Source organism: Macrotis lagotis, chromosome 4 (genome assembly GCF_037893015.1).
Source record: "Macrotis lagotis isolate mMagLag1 chromosome 4, bilby.v1.9.chrom.fasta, whole genome shotgun sequence".
NCBI classification, from domain to species: Eukaryota; Metazoa; Chordata; class Mammalia; order Peramelemorphia; family Peramelidae; genus Macrotis; species Macrotis lagotis.
Genome location: NC_133661.1, coordinates 153,879,642 through 153,899,666, shown reverse-complemented (window position 1 = coordinate 153,899,666; position 20,025 = coordinate 153,879,642).

The following is a 20,025-nucleotide window of genomic DNA, read 5'->3' as shown; positions in this document are numbered from 1 at the left end:
CAAATCCAGATTAATTCATGGATTAATCCACAGAAGTGGTGATGAGAAAGACTGGAGGTAGTGGGACCAAATCCATTAATTCATGGATTAATCCAGGGGAGAGGTGATGAGGGATTAAACTAAGGTAAATGGTCCTGTGAATACAAGGGGAGAGACAAGATATAAGAAGAGATACAAGAGTTCAAAGAATAGAAAATCAAATAAGGAAAGCTGAGTGAGAGCTAAGAGTGAAAGATAACTCTCTCAATTCTTTGTTTCTGTACTGGGTGTCCCTCAACTCAATCTCTTATTTCCTAGACTTCCTTTAAGACTCAGTTCAAATCCTAACTCCTTTGGAAAAATATTCCCAGTTCTTACTTCCTTTGACATCATCTTCTATCTACTCTCTATGTGGCATCTGGATAGAAAGATACACACATTTACATATAACTACATATAGAACTATTTATATCATATACATAGATATTATAATTGTTCTATACGTGTAACATGTATATGTATATATTATATACACATTGTTAGATGTTGAATTCCTTGAAGAACAGTATTTTGTCCTTTCTTTGGATTGCCAGTGCTTTGCCTAGAACATAATAAGTGGGTAATAAATTTCAAATCTGAATGACTGGTGGGTCTATCCACAGAATTAATGTTGTTGTTATTTGTCCTTCATTCGTAAAGAAGATCATGACATCTAGGAGGGGTCAGATTTGAGGGAGGGGGTACTGGGTAAAGTACCAGCCTCACTTTCTCCCCCCAGAGCCATCTGAGTTCAATGACTAGATATGGATCAGGTGGACTGGAGTTGACTCTCTCTACAGAATTAAAGAAGTTTGAAAGAGAAAACAGTTTGGGAGGAAAGTTAAAAAAAACTCTGCTTTCAGAATAAAAACTAGAATTTATATAGCACTTTAAGGTTGACAATGTACTTTCATTTGTTATCTCATTTGAAACTCACTCAACCTTATGAGGTAAGCATCATTCTTATACACATCTTACAGATGCATGTTAAGTGACTTTCACAGTCACAGATTTAGTAGGATTCAAATTCAGATGTTCTCAGCTTCAAGTGTAGTACTACTCTACGCCTTTCAACAGGTCAAATTACTTTACAGAATATCTAAAACAATTCACTGCTTACCAACAGTGCAAACAATTGTTATATTTCATTTTTATTAGCTTGTTAATCCAATAGGTTCTCAGTTATTTTTATTTATATTTCTAATTATTTAATGACCTGATCATTTTTTTTTAAATGGCTATTGATATATTGGATTCTTCCTTTGAAAACTACATATCTTGGATCATTTCCCAGGATTTTCACATGATTCAAGAGTGAGGCAGAATTTCTGAAATCTCACTTCAATACACTTCATTAACAAGTCATGATTGATCTCATTAGAACACAAAAAACAAACAGCAACAACCTACCTTGTGTTTTGGTCATATTATGTTTAAGAGTCCTATAGGATATCTAATTAGAAGTGAACAATAGGTGGGTGAATCCATAGACCTGACAGTGATAGACATTAACATGGGAGATAAACCTGCAGTTGTAGATGAAATCGAGAGAAAAAATATACAGAAAGAAGAGAGACCAAAACAGAGCCCTTGGACATATTCCCACATAAGGGTGGAGCATGAATGATGAGTCAGCAAAGAAGGCAAATTACCTCCAGTCAGAGACCACATAGATTCATAGATTTTGAACTAGATGAAAACCTCTGAAATCATCTGCTCTAGCCCTCTCATTTTACATAGGAAGAAACTGTGACTCAGGAAGTTTATATGAGTTGTCTAGGGTAGTAATACAAGCAAGACTGTGCTCCCACAAAGTGTGTGTGTGCATTTATAAGACTTTCCATATCACCTTTCTTTTATCATGACATCTTTCCCCCCCACCAACAAACTCAACTATTCTCTCTTCTCTTCTTCCAAAGTATCTTGTGGGCTCTAGGAGGGGTAGAGGGATCAGCTTCTTGCCAGATGCTGATAAGTTGGTTCTTGTTGGTTAAGCCTATATGATATCTAAAGAGAGGTGCCATTCCAAGTGGAAACATCCACATGGATTCCAGCTGTCTGCTGCCCTCCATGTGACCAGATGTGATCTAAGAGAGGAATGGAGAAGTAAGGGCCTTCTCTGCCCAGATGTAATAGTGATAGCTCTCCTTCCTCTCTTACCAAGGTGGAACAAAGTGCTATTTGTGGGAAAGGGGCAAGAATTAGTTTTTCTTTGTGGCTATGACCTCTACCAGTGCCACCATTGTAATCTCACCTAAACAAAGTGACAAGGAAGGCGACTGGAACTTTGCAGTAGCACAAGTGGAGCTGTGGAGCAAGCACATGGCTAGCAAGACAGAATTAATTGTACTTCCAGCTGCTTTGAAACCCCCAGTCACAGGAGAAAATAAAGGAATGCTTATCCCAATTTCCCGGCATTTCCCCCATTTTCTTTAATTACTCATTGAGCAGATCTTGTTAATTAACAAACTCACAACCTCTTCCTTTATTCTTTCTCCCATCTACCACCTGGGAGGGGGAGTTAATTGGGCAGTTTCTTTGCTGTTTTGTATGCATAGTTAGGGTTTCAGGCCTCTTAAATAGTACACATGAAATACCTATTCACTCTCTGGGGATGGCTCACTCATTCTAAACTGTCTTCAACTTGGGAATCACTAACAAGGATCACCACCACATAATTATCTTCATGTTTTCTTAGGATCTTGAGGTAAACTTGTTGAGGGGAAAATATACTCCTACTCACCACTTTCAACCCCAATTGGTCCATTTCTATTTATATACACAGTCAATCATTTGATGACATGTTTAGATCTCAAGCATAACCATTTATTTAGCAAGAAAACAAAACAAATAAAAATAACATCAAAGGTTCTCACATAGTAAAGCCAATGTATAATTAATAAATTTATCACAATCCATACATAAATCTGAGTCATATTTTCTCTACAATTCATGTGGTATTGGGGGGGAGGGGGTGTGGTAGATGCACCTTTCAGGAAGGTAACAAAGAAAATATTAGTTAGAAAGTTCACAACTCTGAATTTCAATTACCTCTTGCTGTCTCAGGAATTGTCCCTAAAAAAATTCTTTGATGAGCATAACTTCTGGGCTGAATAGATATTTGCACTATTAAACTAAGTTATTTCACCCTACTTAACTAATCAATTCACTTCATGATTTTTCTGATTCCCCCACTCAGTTCAATCAACTCCTTGATTTTTGATTTTTTAAAAAAATTTTTCAAGGCAATGGGGTTAAGTGACCTGCCCAAGGCCACACAGCTAGGTAATTATTAAATGTCTGAGGCCAGATTTGAACTCTGGTACTCCTGACCCCAGGACTGGTGCTCTGTCCAATGCGTCACCTAGCCACCCCTTCAATCAACTTCTTAATAGCAACTATAGAGTCTGTCACTTCTAGCTTCAAACTTAGCCTAATGCAGTTCTAAAATCTGTCCTTTCATTTCTTATTTCATTTCTAGGTTCAGGTTCTTTGTGAATAATCCTACGCTACCTAAGTTTATGATTAGTAGCCATTTTCTTGGTCTCTCACCTCTCTCTCTCTCTCTCTCTCTCCCTCCTTCCCATACTCACATTTTCTCTTTAGGATCAGGTAAATTATTTCGGTTGTCATAAAAGAGTTCTAGTTTCTGTTTCTTCCTAATAGTTTCCAAATTCTTCAGCATTTCATATTACAAGTCACCGATGCCTACTGTGTTCCAGTATTCTACAGTATGTCACATTCAAAGAGTATCTACCATCTCAGAACTCTGAGTCAGAATAATTGTTTCTAGGACCCTGAATAGAAATATACCAAGACAAGAAAAATACCAAGGGTCACTCCTTTAAGCAATTATTTATATTACTGTGCCTTAATAAATCCTTTGGCCATAAAATATCAGTTATTTAAGTCTATGAAAAAAGTTGGTTATTAAAGAACAAGAGGTTTTCTGAATGTAGAATAGAAGGCAGACAACAGAAATGAGATCTTTTTTATTGCTGTAATAGTCAAATAAATCTATATTTGAACTCCAAGCTAACAAACAGGAGTCAAGAACTATACAAGTTTAGGGAACTGGGAAAGGGGAAGAATATAAAGAGTGCTCTCTAGTGAACAGTTGAAATACTGCAGACCAGGAACGTCACTATGTAAGTATTGAATAACTTCTGAGAAAACCACTCAGCCAGAGGTTTAATGGCAGATGATCACCAAATTATATACTATATTTCAGAGCAGGTTAATTAATTAATTCAAGTAAGAGTCTATCTGTTAGGATTCTATAGATTCTATTAAGCCAGGAATGAGACAGATTTTTTTTCATCATTTATTCAGCATCTCCTCAAGACCACTGATGGGCATATGGCTATTTCACAGTACGCTGTTTTATAGTATACTTGCAGTTAACGAGCTGGATTAAAAATCCAAAGACATGGGCTTGAGTCCCAACTCTATTGCTTACTAGCCTTGTTATTTTGGTCAATTCTCTGAATCTCATCAGGTTTCTCATGTGTAAAATGAGGATAATTACAATTATACTATTTACCCAACCAAACTGGAAAAATTCATTGTAAGAAACCAATAAAGGACTATGTTCTATTATTTTAGACAAATAGATGGTCCAATGGATAGAGCACAGGACTTAGAGTCAGAAAGATCTGAATTCAAAATTTGCCTCAAATGTTTGCTATCTATGTGACTGATCCTGGGTCATTTATTTAACCTTTCTTAATTTTAGTTTTCAGGCTAGAGTGCCAGACCTGGAGTTAGGAAGACTCATCTTCCTGAGTTCAAATCTGGACTCAGACTCTTACTAGCTCCATGACACTGGGTAAGTTACTATTTGCTGCAGTTTCCTCATCTGTAAAATGAGCTGGAGAAGGAAATGGCAAACCATTCCAGTATCTTTGCCAAGAAAACCCAATTGTAGTCACAAAAAAGTAAGACACAACTGAAACAACTCAACAATAACAACAAAGCATAGATAATAATATCATTTACCCCAGAGGGTTGTTATATCAAATGATAAGACATATGTAAAATGCCTTGTAAACCTTAATATTCCTTTATTTAATATTACTATTAATACTCATATTAATATTCATTTATTTATTATCTAATTATTTCTCATCTCTCATCCATGCCTCCTTCTCTCTTCTGACATTGCTATCCTTTGCAGGCCCTTATCACCACATAACTAAACTATTACAATACCTTGGATGTGGGTCTCCCTGACGCTAATCTCTTCCTACTCCAATCCATCCTCTATTCCACTGCCAAAATGATCTTCCTAAAGCTAAGTCTGATCATGTCCCCACTCTATTTAATAAGCTTCCTATCATCTCTGATATTAAATTTAAAACTCCTTGATATTCAAAATCCCTCATCACCTGGCTCCCTCCCTAATTTACTCTGTGTGATACAGTGGCACTGGTCTCCTTCCTATTCCGCCAATAAAATTCTCCATCTCCTGACTTGGGGCATTTTTACAGGCTTTTCACCATGCCTAAAATTCTATCCCTCTTCATCTTCACCTTCTGGCTCCCTTGGTTTCCTTCCACTTTCAGCCAGAATTTTCACTTTTTTCCTAGAAATTTTTCCAGATCCTTAATGTTTGATCTCTTATCTATTGATTCATTCTAATTTAAACTGCACATTTTGTTTGTACTTAATTATGTGCTCTCTGTCCTATTGGACTGTTAGTTCCTGGAGAATATGTACTGTCTTTTGCCTTTCTTTGTACCTCCATAATTATCACAATGCCTAGCATATAAGGACCTAATAAGTCCTTATTGACTGACTGATTGATATAATTGCAGCCCAGCTACAGCTGTGCAGCTAAGAAAATGGATTTAAAGTTAGAAGACTTTCTCTTCTCTGTCACTTTGTAGTTCTGTTATTTTGGCCAAATTGTCTGAGCCTCCGGTTCCTCATGTGTAAAATGAAAATAATAAAAATTGCATTACCTACCCAACAAACTGGAAAAATTGTGGAGAGGCTCATAACAGAGCTTCTCATCTAGGTTGATTACCAGATGGTGAATTTTTCTTTCACAACAGTGAATAAAATATGGAGGGATCCTAAAAGCTGTGATTTGTAGCAATGGAAACAGTACCTACCCAGGTAAGATCATAGTTCTTTTAGAGCAGAGGTTTTAAACATATAGCATGTAGTCTACAACATTATCAGATTAACATGCAATTGGGAAATATTTTAAAAAATAAATAAAAATACTATAAAACATAGATAATATTACATCTTAATACTAAGTCAATATGGATCATTGGCCCTGACTTCTTTTCAAATTTAACACCATTTTAGAGTATTCAATTAGTAGAATATAAACTTGCTGTCAGAGACTTTGTAACATCGTGCTCTAAGAGAGTGCTTTAACAGAGTGCCTTCAGTATCCTCAAATATTCAAACAGTGATCTCATCAGCATATATGCAGTGCCTGCCCATCTTATATTAATGTTCTCTATCTTATCTCATAAATTTCCCCACAGGGAGTCCATCAACTATGAAGGAAACCTTCCTTGCAATGTTCTCTTGACAGTGAAAGAATACAAGAAAACAGGCTGTATATTGATAATTTCTCACTTTCATTGTGAGACCAAATCATCTTTTTAAAAATAATATTTTAAAATAATTTTAATAATATTATAAATCAGATATTAAGTAATACTTTACACATATATTTAATAATATTTTAATACTACTCCAATCTTATATAAAGTCAAATATTTACACTGATTTAAAATATTTTTGTTTCAAATTTTCTTTCTCCCTCCTTCCCTTATTTCCTCAAGTCCCCTGCCCCCCCAGATGGTAAGCAATTTAATATAGATTATATATATGCAGTCATGTAAAGCATATTCCATATTAGTCATGAAGTAAAAGAAGAAGCAGATCAAAAGGAAAAAAACACACAAAAAGTGAAAATAGTATGCTTTGTTCTGCATTCAGATTCTATCAGTTGTCTCCTGGGATGTGGATAGCATTTTTCATAATTAGACCTTTGGAATTGTTTTGGATCATTGTATTACTAAGAATAGATTAATTATTCATAATTGTTCTTCATAATATTGCTGTGTTCTCCTGTTCTGCTCACTTCACCAACCCATCTTTTTTTTCTTAAGACATTCCAGAGACAACTTCTTTTACTTCACTTCTCCTTTGTAATTTCACATTTGTAATAAGTTGCAACATACAACTTATTATCATACATTTCATCTTTTCCCTGTGGGCAATACTCATTTTCAGTTGTTTGCAAAATTTAGTGTTCCTTAACTTGTGGTCATAAAGCAACAGTGATAGAATATTGAAATAATATTAATATTAAAAATACAATCCATTTTTTTCAGGAAGAAGTTCTAGGCCATTAAAAGAATTTTGCTCTCTTTCTACTGTAAAATTCAGGCCCCAAATGATCAATTTGCAGTATCTAAACAAAATTAGTTCATCTCTCTGTCTACCTATTTATCCATTTATTCTACCAGTTTATCTTCCCCAATTGTACTATGAATACAATTCTACATCTTTCCAATATTACTGATAACTAAAGTTGAATAATATACAAAGGCAATGGAGATGTTCATGGAAGGCATGAGTATACAGCATTAAAACAATGTGGAACTATGAAAGAGATTAGGAGTAAAGTATATCATCAAAGAATTGTCTGATAGAGAAGATGGGCAGGTTATGTGGTAAGAGCAAGGAATGACAAGTAAGTGGAGTCCCACATACTCTATAGACTGTCCGTCTAAATCCATCATGGAAAATAAGCATTTTTCATCACATTATTTTCCTGCATAGATGGTTAAACCAAATCTATGAGCAGTTAATAATTTGTCTTATTCAACAGTATGGCAAGGATTCATGAAAACATTCAAAATTATTACCGAATATATAATATCTGGCAATTCATTTTCCAAAACAAACTCAGGAAGTTTAAAAATATAACCATAAAATACTCTCTCACAGAAGACTAACAGGATACTGATCAACCAATCCTAAGAACACGTACAAAGTGCTACTGATATGATGATCCTGAAGATCCTGCTTCTGGTAGAGTTGTGATAACATATGATGGAAAATGTCTTGAAGAGACTTTGGAGTATGCACAGACATTTTGTATAAGGTTCTGGTCCGCTAACTATGTGGAAATAAGACTTTCTTCTACATGGTGAATTGCATCAATGTCCCTTTAGATGGATCAGCCCATGGGCAGCATGAGGCCTACAAAAACCCATTCAAGTAGCATTATTACATTTTATTATTATAATACTCATTGGTAATATGGGTTACATTATAATCATAAATAAATCTTAAATTCTATATATGGCCCTTGACAAATTTTAGTCCAAAAGAACACCAATGTCTCTCTTCTTATTATCACAGGGTCAGAGCTAGTCCTCCATCAGGAAACTTAAAAAAGATAAGAGAGATAACAATTGCTCATGATTGAACAAAATAATAAAAAGGTGATACTATCTAAATTAATTTTCAGAGAATACCACAACAATTCAACTACCAGGAGTTATTTTATAGCATTGGACAAAACTAACAAAAAGTTAAGAATATTAAGAGAAATACTGAAAAAAAAACATAAGGAAGGAAGGAAACCTGGCAGTTCTGGGTCTCAATTACACAATGAAGCAAAAAAAAAAGCAATTTGGATTGGTTAAAAAAAAATTAATCAGTGGTGAGAATAAGCATAAGGACCCAGAAGTAATCAAATTTAATAGCATAGTCCAGAACAAATAATATCCAGAACAAATAATATGATTATAATATTATAAAAGAAGAAAATTTTGAAAGACAAGAACTCTGGTCATTGCAATGACTAATCTCTCTCAGTTATATAAGATTGATAATGAAGCCTGTTTCCCATCTTTTAGGGAAAACGACAGATCTCTGATATAATGAAAATGTGAATTTGTTTTGTATGGTTATGTGTGTTATAAAAGAGACTTTTGTTTTGGTAGGAAGGGGCAAAGAGTTGGAGGGTAAGAGCGGTGATTTTTAAAAATGAAGACAAAAAAGTATCAATGGAAAATTTTGTAATAAGTGAAAGAATACAGAAGGAAGTTCAAAAGGGGACTTGGAAAAGTAGGGTGGAGTTACTACTACCATGTTAAATTATACATTTGATTACATTTGTATCATATGCATATACATATAATTTATATAAAATTACTTATCACATTACATATGTATCACATATTCTGAACCATGCTATTCCAACTGGAAACTCAATTCATATACAATCTTTTTCTATTCTCTCTATACTGATGTCTGTCAAGATTCATTTTTTTTTTAAGGAAAGGAATGGATGGAAGAGGTGGGCACACCCTTTTCACAGTCTTGGATAAAAAGGGAAATAAGCTTCCTCAGGTCACCAAGCAGGTTTCATAGTAGCTGTTATTCTCAGCAATTCTGCATTTTTTCTCCACATGACTTCCCCTGGGCTGCAGACTGCTCTAGGCTCAGAAATACTCCTTATGGTTAGCGTCTTTTGGCTGGCACTGGTTGTGGTATCTATGTCTTTCCATCTGGTTCCTGTTCAACCCTGCAGATTCCCTGTCTCCTCTTCTGAAACTCCAAGCTAAAAGGTCAAAGAAAAGACCAGAGGTGAAAAAATGCCTTAATATATAGATAGTGGCCCATTAGCCTGAAGCTCTAGCAAGAGGTTTACCAGAGAGAGTGGAAGAAATCTCATTACTGATATTGTAGCTTAACAATCTTGCTCTATCTTCCTGTATGGAAGATTTTCTAGGCCTCAAGATCTCTAAGAAATTTCAGTTCAGCACTTATTATGGGTCAGGTAAGAGAGATACAAAAACAAAACCAAGTTATCTGTCCTTGGGGAACTCCTGAGGGCTTCGAGGAAGGTGGGGAGAAAGGGAAATAAATTATGTATAGAAAATTATTTTTAAATATATATGTATTGGTTTCATATAGGAAAAGAAAAGGATATAGGTCTAATATGAGGGAGTTTGTTAGCTAATAATATAGGGTTTTCTAAGTTGATTTAAAAACCATAGTGAATCTAGTACTTCTCATTTTTATTTGAATTTGACACCACTGTTCTAGACCATAGCTGCCAACAGGATTCATGATCTTTGAGGTAAGATCCAATAGGGATAATATCTCAGAAAAAGGGGAAAATTAAGAAATCCAGCCCTAAAGTTGGTCACAAAACTAACCAGACTCAACTTTCCTGGATCAAATATGAAAATAACATTCTGTGGTTTTTTGAGTCCCCAGGGAACAGAGACAAAAACCAAACCTTGCAATGCCTGTCTGATACAAAGGAGAAATGTCTCTCGAGGGAGAAACAACGATCAATACTTTTCAGTTCCCTAACAAGCAGGGAATCATTATAGTTTTGCAAAGATTATAGTTTTGCACTGAACTTTCCAATCAAGCCTATAAAATATACAGGAGGTGATTTTCCAAGAATCAAAGTGTTCCATTATCTTGGAGAAAACTGACAGCATCTAAAGGAAAGCATTTTAAAAAAAAACCTGGATATGAAATTGATGTCTTAATTTCAGATAATAGAGAAAATTATCTTTTCCAATAACATGAAGAGATTAAAATGAGAATTTAGCACTTTACATAACTGAAAATATATGACTCAAAACAGTGAGACAAAGTAATATTCAACTTAGGCTGAGCCTATAAGACATTAAACATCAGATAACATAAGGAAATAGTTTCAAATGCATAATTGCATATTGTTGCTTCTATCATCTATCAGGATTGCACTTGCGCGTGTGTGTGTGTGTGTGTGTAGGCTATCTGGTGAAGCTTTTAATGCAATCTGTGAATAAATTTTTGAAATGCATAAAACAAAATATATATAGTATTACAAAGGTGGCATAATATAAGGCATCTTAGGTGGTGCCATAGAGCATAGAACACCAAGACTGGATTCAGGAAGACTTATCTTCCTTTGACCGTAGACTTACTGACCCTAGACAAGTCACTTAATCCTATTTGCCTCAGTTTACTCATCTGTAAAATGAGCTGGAGAAGAAAATAGCAAACCATTCCAGTATCTTTGCCATGAAAACTCCAAATTGAAATCAAAAAGAGAGGGACACAATTGAACAAGTACAACATGAGTCAGATACTTACTATGCTAAATGCTTTTTACAACTATCTCATTTGAAGTAAGTGGTATTATTACCCCAATTTTACAGTTGAGAAAACTTGGACAAACAGAAATTTAGTGATCCACCCAAGTTCATTTAGCTGGCAATTGTCTGAAGTCGGATTTGAACTCAAATCCTCTTGATTCCAAGGCTAGCACTCTATTACACCACCAACTGCCTCCAAGCAGAAAAAGAAAAAAAGAAAAAAAAAAGAAACCAATTACATTGAAATAGAATTTATCAAAATGATTTTTTAAAGCTCACAGACCCTAAATTAAGAATCCCTGACCTAGGTAAATAAGTTATGAGTCCTTAAAAAAAACTAAATTGGCTAAATAATTGATTTCAGTTCTCCGCTTTGTATTGTAAAAACATTATCTAAACATTGAAAGTGCTTGACCTACAGTTTGAAAATCAGAGTTCTCTCTGATGCTTCCCTCTCCCTGGTCTCTATAGCTTTGAATAAAAAAAAAAAAGAATGTCTCTTGGCAAGGGATGGACTGTAACCAATAAGAGCCGGTTATTAATAAGACATGGAGTCTTGCAAATCTAATGTGATGGACTTTAAACTAAAAGGGAAGAGGGAGGGGAAAAAACTTATCTTTATCAACTATGGTAGACACCACAGAAAATACCCACAATGTAGAGAGATTAGCAATAGAGAAATAAAATCAAAGAAAGAAAACATCAATAAAAAAATCTATGGTTTCAGAAGAATATATACAAAAGTATACACAAAACTGTAAGTAAGTACACATCTGAATTTGAGGAGGCAAATTCGACCTCAAAGATCTCACTGGATTATGAATCTGGAAGTTTATATCTTATTCATAAAGAATGGGATGGAATGGGGAATGGTTAGTAGCATATTAAGGAAAAATACTCATGTGAAGAAATCAAAATATTTATGTTAGTTCTGGAGGGAAAGAATTGAAAACTTAGAGGATGTCCATCAAGTGGGGAAAGTCCGAAACAAATTGTTATATGGATGTAATGAAACATCATTTTACCATAAGAAATTATAAAGGGAATGTTTTCAAAGAAACCTGGGAAGACATATATGAATTGCAGAGTGAAGGGAGGAGAATCAGGAAAACCATTTGTACAATAACAATGATATTGTGAAGACAAATAACTTTAAAAGACTTGGAAAGTCTGACAAACACAAGGGCCAACACAATTCCAGATAACTCATTACGAAACTTGTTATCCACCTCCAAATAGAGAGGTGATGGGCTCACTGTGCAAATTGTAGCATTTTTTAAAACACGTGGCTAATGTGGGAATCTATTTTGTTTCATTATTCATATTTCAAACAGCTTCTATTTATCCTGTTTTATCAATGAGGGATGAAAGAAATGAAAAGGGAGAGATTTGGAATTGAAAATAAAATAAACTTGAATTAAAAATAATAAATCCAGGAACAGAGTGGGCAAGCATATTGGATAACATTTGAGGGGGATCAAAAGAGGCAAAACAAAACTGATATTGTTATGGGAGTATAGTATAGTCTATTCAGACCCAAGATTGATAAGGCATTAAGGAAATAGAGCAGAAGTTTGATGTGAAAGCACAATATGATAGTAAGAGGGAAGGGGACTTCAGGTATCCAGACATCTGCTTCTGCTTTGCTTCTTCCCAGAGGAAAAGATTGCAAAGACTTCTATATATACCCTAGATTTGAGGACAGTAGATTTCAAAGAGTTCAGAGAAAAAAATAGGCAGGAAATCATAGATTAAAATTTAATGGGGAAACAGGCCAGAATGAACTGGATGCTCTTAAGATTTACATTCTTCCAGGAGAATACTGTTCATATTAACAGCAACATTGTTTGATGACCAACTATGCTGGATTTAGCAGTAAGCAAGGTTAATTCTAGATTTGTGAAAATTCGGTCCACACATCCAGAGGAAAAAACTATGAAATTTGAATACAGATCAAAGCATGCTATTTTTACTTTTTAAAACTTGCTTTATTTTTTCTTTCTCATGGTTTTTTTTTCCTCTTTAGGTCTGATTCTTCTTTCCTAACCTAAATATGATTGTGTATATAAAATCTCTATCAGATTATTCATTTGGGAAGGAGGGGAGGGAAAGGAGGAAGAGATTAAAATGTGGAATTCAAAAGCTTACAAAAAGATGAATGTTGAAAACTATCTTTGCATGTAATTGAAAAAATAAAATAACATAAAAAAGATTTATATTCTTGAGGACACAAAAAAAAAAATTCCAGTGAGATGGAAAAATGGGAACTGGTTAACTAGATTAAAGTTGATGTAAAAGAAACTGATTAATCAACTTAGATTTTCAAAGACATTTGTAAGAGAGAAGGATGGGGAAAAAATGTAAAGAGGACTGATGCAAAATGTAGAAAGTAGAACCAGGAAATCAATATATACCATATGACAACAATAATGCAAATAGAAAGAACAAAAAATAATCAAAACTGAATGCTCCATAAATATAACAATTAAACCTGGTTCCCAAAAAAGAGATATGAGAAAGAATCTTCTTTTCTTGAAACAGGAGAGAAAATAATCTACCAATGTTCCCATCAGATAGGTTGCTTCTTTTTCTTAAAATGTACATACTGAAACTGCCTTTGCAGGTTAATTAGTTTAGAATACTAAAGCTTAATAATCACTTGAGTACAAAAATCCATGAGGAAAACCAGTTGGTTTGACAAGTGGACCATTATGGGCAAGAAAGAGACTTGACTTCAGAATCCTCAATTATATCAATATTATGTTCTCAACTAAATGTCTTTTTTTGCTCTGAATGTCCCTACCTTGCTATGATCAATTAAAGCTCTTTTTTGTTAACTGTGTATATGCCATGAATAATGCTGTGTAATAGCTCTGTAATTATAGCCACCAATAATAGCCCCAAAGAAGAAATAAGAGCATCCAGTCCTTCCTTTCTTTGTAGAGGTCTAGGATTGTATTGTAGAACCTGGCATACATTTTCAAATTCAATTGATACATTATTTTTTACTGAATTTATGTTTTTTTCATTTTCTGTTGGGGTTTTTTTGTACAAAGGATAGCTTTCTGACCAGGGAAGTTGGTGAACTATATAAAGAATTGTGATATAAAACAAAAATAATAAAACCAAATATTTTTAAAAGGACACAAAGAATAAAGAAATAAGGCCAGTAAATAGAGGATAGATACAAAACCATGGTTTCAGATCAATGGCTCCTAGGTTATTTTTAAATGTAACTTTTATTTATTTATTTAACTTTTTTTCAGTTACCAAGCATTTATTTTCTCTTTTCCTTCCCTTATCCTTTTGGGGGGGAAAAAGGGAGGGAAGAGCATAGCCAGGATAGTGGAGAGAAGCCAAGAAACTGCCTGAGCTCTCCCAAGTTTCCCTTAGAAACAACATTAAATAAAGCCTTTAAAAGAATTCTGGAGTGACAGAATTCACAAAAAGATGTAATGTAACAATTTTCCAGTCCAGGATAATTTAGAAGGACTTAAGGAAAGGTCAGCCTCACTTGAGTAAACTGGCAGCACAGTGCAGTCAGTGCAGGCAGCATCTGAGCAAGTCAGTGGGTGGCTGTTAGTCACAAGACAGATCAGAACCAAAGCCTGAAGATTCTAGCCCAGCAGGCCAGTGGCACAGCAGGGCAGTTTTAAGGCCTCCAACCCCAGTGCAGCAGCCAAACTACAGAACCCAGGGCACCACAGACCTCCTGGGATTAGCCATCCTAGTGCAGGGGGAAACCTGGAAACCCTAGAGGTCCCCATGCAGAAACCTGGTGACAAGCCTCTAATGCCCAGTGCAAGAAGCTTGGGACAGTACCCCTGTATCCCAGGAGAAGAGCTCAAGTTTTAAAAATGAGTTAAAAAAAAAAAAAGAAAAACAGAGCCCTGTGCATAGAAAGCTATTATGGAGACAGGGAAGATCAAAACACAAACTCAGAAGAGGACAACACTGTCAAAATGCCTACATGCAGAGCCTCAAAGGGGAATATGAATTGGTCTCTAGCTCAAAAAATTCTCTTGAAAGAGCTCAAAAAGAAAAAAAAAAGAAAGAGCTTAAAAAGGATTTTTAAAATCAAATAAAAGATATAGAAGAAAAATTGGGAAAAGAAATGAGAGTTGTATAAGAGAATTAGGGGGGGAAAGAGTCAATGACTTGGAAAAGGAAGCACAAACAACTCCTTAAAAAATATAATTAGCCAAATGGAAAAAAGACATATTGAAGGAAACAACTCCTTTCAAAGTAGAATTGTCCAAAAGGAAAAGGAGGTTCAAAGTTAACTGAAGAAGATAAGAATCAAGCAAATGAAACAATGATTCTATGAGACAGTAAGAATCAGTCAAATAAAATCAAAAGAAGAAAAAATAGATGAAAATGTAAAATATCAAAAAATGAGGCTTTCCTTAAAATGATAACTTGTGTCTCTCTAAAACCATTAACAAGCATTATATGTAATGGGGATAAGTTTAGAAGCCCTCCCAACAAGATCAGGGATGAAACAAGGATGCCCATTATCATTACTATTATTCAATATTGTACTAAAGTGTTAAGATTTAGCAATTAGAGAAGAAAAAATTGAAGAAATTAGACTAGGCACTGAAGAAACAAAGCTATCATTCTTTTCAGAAGATATGATAGTACTCTTATTCTAGAGAATCAAATAAAAAACTATCTGAAATAATTAACAACATTAACAAAGTTTACAGGATAGAAAATAAACTCATAAAATCATTAGCATGTCTATGTATTACCAAGAAAGCTCAGCAAGAAGAGAGATAGAGAAGTTCCATTTAAAGTAATAGAAGATTATTTAAAATATTTGGGAGTTGGCTTGGCAAGACAAACCCAGGAACTATATGAATACAAATACAAAGCACTTGTCACCCAAATAAAGCCAGATCTAAACAACTGGAAAAATATCAATTACTCATGGGTAGGTCAAGCTTATAATTAAAAAAAAAAAACAATTCTACCCAAATGTATTTATTCAGTGTCATATCAATCAAGCTACCAAAAAATATTTTATAGAGTTAGAAAAATAATAACAAAATTCATCTGGAAGAATAAAAGATCAAGAATATCAAAGAAATTAATGAAAAAAGTACAAAGGAAGATGGTCGACCAGATCTAAAGCTGTATTATAAAGCAGTAATCACCAAAACAATTTAGTACTGTCTAAAAATTAGAGTGGAGCATTGCTACATTAAGTTAAGTAAAATAGGTTAAGTGAATGACTAAAGTAATCTACTATTTGATAAACTCAAAGAGTCCAAACTGGAATAAGATGAGAACCCATTATTTTACCAAAATTGCTGAGCAAACTGGAAAATAGCAGGGTAGAAATTAAGCAAGGACCAACGTCTCACATCAAGATAAGGTTAAAATGGATACATGATTTAGTCACAGTTTACCTGTCAGATCTATGAGAAGGGAAGAATTTATGACTAAACAAGAAAAGGAGAACAATATGAAATGCAAAATGGATAATTTTTATTACATTACATTAAAAAAGTTTTGCACAAACAAAAGCCATGCAACCAACATTAGAAGGAAAGCAGAAAGATGGGAAACAATTTTTTATAGCCAGTGTTTCTGATAAATGCTTCGTTTCCCAAAAATGTAGAGAATTGAGTCAAATTTATAATAATACAAGTCATTCAATTTGATAAATGGTCAAAGGATAGTAACCGGCAGTCTGCAAATGAAGATATTAAAGCTATGATTGAATAAAAAAATACTCTAAATCACTATTGATTAAAGAAATACAAAATAAAACAACTCTGAGGTATCACCTCACACCTATTAAATTGATATGCTAGTAAATTGTTGGTGAAGTTATGAACTAATATAAACATTCTAGAGAGCAATTTGAAACTATGCCCAATGGAAAATCAAGCTGTGAATGCCTTTTGATCCAGTGATCTCTACTAAGTCTGTACAACAAAGAAATCATAAAAATGGAAAAGGAGCCACATGTGTTAAAATATTTATAGCAGCTCTTTTTGTGATTGCTAAGAATTAGAAATTGAGGGAATGTCCATCAGTTGGGGAATGGCTGTGGTATATGAATGCAATGGAATACTATTGTTCTATAAGAAATGATGAGCAGGTAGATTTTAAAGAAACCTGGTGCAGAATGATTTGATGCTATGTGAAGTGAGCAGAAAAAAGGAGAACACAGTACAGAGTAACAGCAACTTTGTATGATGGTCAATCCACATCCAGAGAAAGAACCATGGCATCTGAATGCAGATCAAAGCATACTATTTTCACTTTTTTGGGAGGAGGGGGAGGTGTTTTGTACCTTTTCCCTTTTTGTTCTTTCTTTTACAACATTACTAATTTGGAGTAAGATTGCATGTGTATAACCTATATCAGATTACTTGCTATATTGAAGAAGGGAGATGGAAGGGAGGGAAGGAAAAAAAATTTGAACTCAAAAATCTTATTAAAAATGAACATTGAAAACTATTTTTCCATGTAATGGGAAAAATAAATACTAAATACCAAAAGAAAATAAAAAAGGGGTAAGGGTAAGAAGACCTTGTAACAAATAGGTAAAGTCAAACAAAACAAATTCCCAAACTGGATGTATGAAAAAAAATGTTTCTAAAACAAAAAGGGGGGGCAGCTAGGTGGCACAGTGGACAGAGCACTGGCCCTGGAGTCAGGAGTACCTGAGTTCAACTCTGGCCTCAGACACTTAATAATTACCTAGCTGTGTGGCCTTGGGCAAGCCACTTAACCCCATTGCCTTGGAAAAACTAAAACAAAAAAAAAAAAACAAGAAAAAAATGTTTTTCTCATTCTGTATCCTGAATCTGTCACCTCTCTGTAGGAAGAGGGTAGCATGTTTCATTATTGATACTCTAGAATCATGGTTAGTCATTGTGTTGATCAATATTCTTAAGTCTTTCAAAGTTGTTTGTATTTACAATTGTTGCTACTGTATAACTTGTTCTCATGGTTCTACTCCATTCTGCATCAGTTCCTAGAAGTCTTCCCAGGTTTCTCTGATACTGTCCCTTTTGTCATTTCTGTATACTAATATTAATTATATTAATATATCATAGTATGTTCAGCATTGATGGACACCACCTTTGGCTTCCAGTTTTTAAAAATAGTTGTCATGAGTATTTTTGAACATTTTTTTCAGTCACGTCCAACTCTTTGTGCTCCCATTTGAGGTTTTATTGGCAAAGATATTGGAGTTGTTTCCCATTTCCTTCTCCAATTCATTTTACAGAAGAGGAAACAAAGGCAGAGTTAAATAATTTACCCAAAGTCACACTGTTAGTACATGACCAAGGAACTCCTGAAGATGAATCTTCCTAACTCCAGGCATCAGCAACTGACCCAGTTTTGAAGATATAGGTCATTCTTCTCCTTTTTTGATATTTTTGGAATAGGAGTCTAATAATTTTGTCACTGGGTCAAAGGGAAGACCCAATTTAGTGATTAAGGGTCACTGACTGGATGATTTTAAAACTTCACCAATAATACATTAATTATCCTCTTTTTTTCCTCCAAACATTTGTCCTTCTCATGGTTTGGTCTTATAAGAATAATGTCAGAAATACCAAAGCTTACAATGAGCTAAGGTCAGCAAGGAAAGTTGAAGAAAACAAAAAATTTTACTTTAGGGATTAAGTTTTTTAAAAAAAAGGATTAAAGAAAATTGCTCAAGGTAAATGAAATGATGAGAATAGTCAGTATAATTACTCTGTATATGCTTATAAACATACTTGATGTCTCCCCCTTTAGAATGTAAACAATCCCTTGAAAGTTAAAATCATTTCATTCGTTGTATTTATATCCCCAGCACCTAGTACACTGTCAGACACATAGTAGGTGCTTAATAAATGCTTGTTGGCTTACTGATTGATTAACTGATGACAGAAAGAAGACTAAACTACTTAACTCCTACTTTGCTCCTGTCTTCTCTGCCAGTAAGAATGAACTTTGGACTGAAAATGAGAGAACAAAAATAGATAAGTAGTGAGTAACTACTCAAAATTAGTCAGGTGCTGATAAGAGAGCACCTAATTGCCTTGATGAATTCAAGTCACCTGGTAGAAATGAACAACATATTAGTTCCTGAAAGAACTGGAAAACATGATAGCTGAGCCACTGTCAGTGATCTCTGAATGAATGAGAAAGTACTTACAGAAATGGAGAAGGGCAAATATCCCTGGAGAAAGGAATCTGAAACTACAAGCAAGTGATCTGGACTTCATTTTCCTACATCATTCTGCAGTACTAAAGGGAGAGGTTGAGAACATCATCTACGAAGGAAAATGGTGATCACTAAGAGTTAGTATGACTTTTTCAAGAACAGATCATGCTGTGAAATATCCTTTTAAAAATCTCTTTATTATTCTTGGGGTTTTTGGATGTGTTTTCTTTTGCAACAAGGCTAATTTGGAAACATTTTCCTTGATTTTGCTTGTATAAGCTATATTAAATTGCTTGCCTTCTCAAGAAAGGAGGGACAAGAGGGAATTTAAAAAAAATTGAAAGAATGTTAAATTTTTTGTTTACATGTAATTGAGATAAAAAAAATCTAAGAAGAGCAAATAACCTAATAGACCATGCTGGATAAACTTCATTTTCTTTGACAGGCTAACTAGAACCTTATGTCAGGGGAATATTAGTTAAAAATGTACCTAGATTTCAACAAAATAGTTGATCAAGAGATAGTCTTGTGGTGGAAATACTAAGATTTTAGTCAGCTAATAATATTGTGGTTGGAGATTCAAAATGGGTGGATTGACTATACTTCAAAAGTAAGTCATTAATGTACTGATGGACACCACAAGGGAGGTTTTGGTTGGCTGCCCAAGGGATCAATGTTTCACCT